Source organism: Triticum dicoccoides, chromosome 2A (assembly GCF_002162155.2).
Source record: "Triticum dicoccoides isolate Atlit2015 ecotype Zavitan chromosome 2A, WEW_v2.0, whole genome shotgun sequence".
NCBI lineage: Eukaryota > Viridiplantae > Streptophyta > Magnoliopsida > Poales > Poaceae > Triticum > Triticum dicoccoides.
In genome coordinates this window covers 526,063,799-526,065,749 of record NC_041382.1, presented here as the reverse complement: position 1 = coordinate 526,065,749, position 1,951 = coordinate 526,063,799, and positions in this window count along the sequence as shown.

The following is a 1,951-nucleotide window of genomic DNA, read 5'->3' as shown; positions in this document are numbered from 1 at the left end:
CTCCACCGGCCGATGCTCCTCCCCCAAGCAGTCTCTCTCTGACAAAATTTGGTCTCTCTGCAGATCGAAGCTAGGCGCAGATCCACGAGGAGGAGAAGGACGCCCTCGATCAACCCCCTCTGCCCAGGCGACCCCGACACCGATCCCAACCCCGAGGTTCATAATGTGCCTGTTAATTAAAATGGTTGTAGAGTAGTGTTCATAATGTGGATGTTAAAATGGTTGTTAGAGTTGTGTTCATTTAGAGTAGTGTTCATAATGAGATCTTGTTTTAGTTCATAATGTGCCTGTTAATTAAATATTTTTAGGATCATGCTGAGGGCTGGTTTTAGTTGTACGGAGTGCTCATCCGGTGTGCCCTGAGAACGAGATTTGTGCAGCTCCTATCGGGATTTGTCGGCACATTCGGGCGGTCTTGCTGTTCTTGTTTTAACATTGTCGAAATGTCTTGTAACCGGGATTCCAAGTCTGATCAGGTTGTTCCAGGAGAAGGAATATCCTTCGTTGATTGTGAGATCTTGTGATGGGCTAAGTTGGGACACCCATGCAGGGTATAAACTTTCAAAAGCCGTGCCCGCGGTTATGTGGCAGATGGGAATTTGTTAATGTCCGGTTGTAGAGAACTTGACACTTGACTTAACTAAAATGAATCAACCGCGTGTGTAGCCGTGATGGTCTCTTTTCGGCGGAGTCCGTGAAGTGAACACGGTTTTGTGTTATGCTTGAATGAAAGTAGTTTCAGGATCACTTCTAGCTTCACAATCGTTGCGTTGCTTCTCTTCTCGCTCTTATTTGCGTATGTTAGCCACCGTATTTGTTTAGCGCTTGCTGCAGCTCCACCTCATTACCTTTTCCTACCCATAAGCTTAAATAGTCTTGATCTCGCGGGTGTGAGATTGCTGAGTCCTCGTGACTCATGGATACTTCCAAAACAGTTGCAGGTACCGATGATACTAGTGCAGGTGACGCAACCGAGCTCAAGTGGGAGCTCAACGAAGATCTTGATCGTTGTTTTGTGTCTTTTCCGGTTGATCAGTAGTGGTGCCCAGTAGGGACGATCGGGGATCTAGCATTTGGGGTTTATCTTCCTTTTCTTTTGCTTTTGACAGTAGCCAGTATTTGAGTGTATTTGGATGATGTATGAATTATTTATGTATTGTGTGAAGTGGTGATTGTAAGCCAACTCTTTATCCTTTCTTATTTAGTACATGGGATTGTGTGAAGATTACCCCTCTTGCGACAAAACCACCATGCGGTTATGCCTCTAAGTCGTGCCTCGACACGTGGGAGATATAGCCGCATCGTGGGCGTTACAAGTTGGTAATCAGAGCCATCCCCGACTTAGAAGCCCCCTGCTTGATCGAATCGCTGACGTTGTTGAGTCTAGAACAAAAATGTTTTGAGTCTTAGAATTATATATATCGGAGAGTAGGATTGTTTTTACTCCTCAGTCCCTTTGTTGCTCTGGTGAGACCTCCTGACGTAGAAGTTTTGACTTTCCTCTCCTCAACTTTTCAATAAACTTTTTTAGGATCACACGGGTATCTTGGGATCGTTGCAATATTCTTGTGACGAGAACATTGTTCTTGGTGCCTCCTGACATTTAGGGGTTGTGGCAGTGTCCCGGGGAGTTGAGCTCCGAGGTGTTGTCGTCACAATTTTACCGTTGCAGTTCTGGAATACCTGAGTTCGCTGACATCGAAAATATCTTTTGTGCAGTTGTTGGTGAGATAACCTTGATGCCACCCAGTACTTGGGCGGGAGTTGGGGAGTATTGCCATAACTCGTATAACAAATGCTTTTCCAAGGTTGAGGTACATGATTTCTGAAGGTTTCTTGGTTATGTGTTGATGGATGGATACAATTGGATGTAGGGATTGTTAGTTTGGGCGAGATATTATGCTTCCCCTGTATCCCCAACACCAGATTGCATAACCAGAAAGTTTCAGGA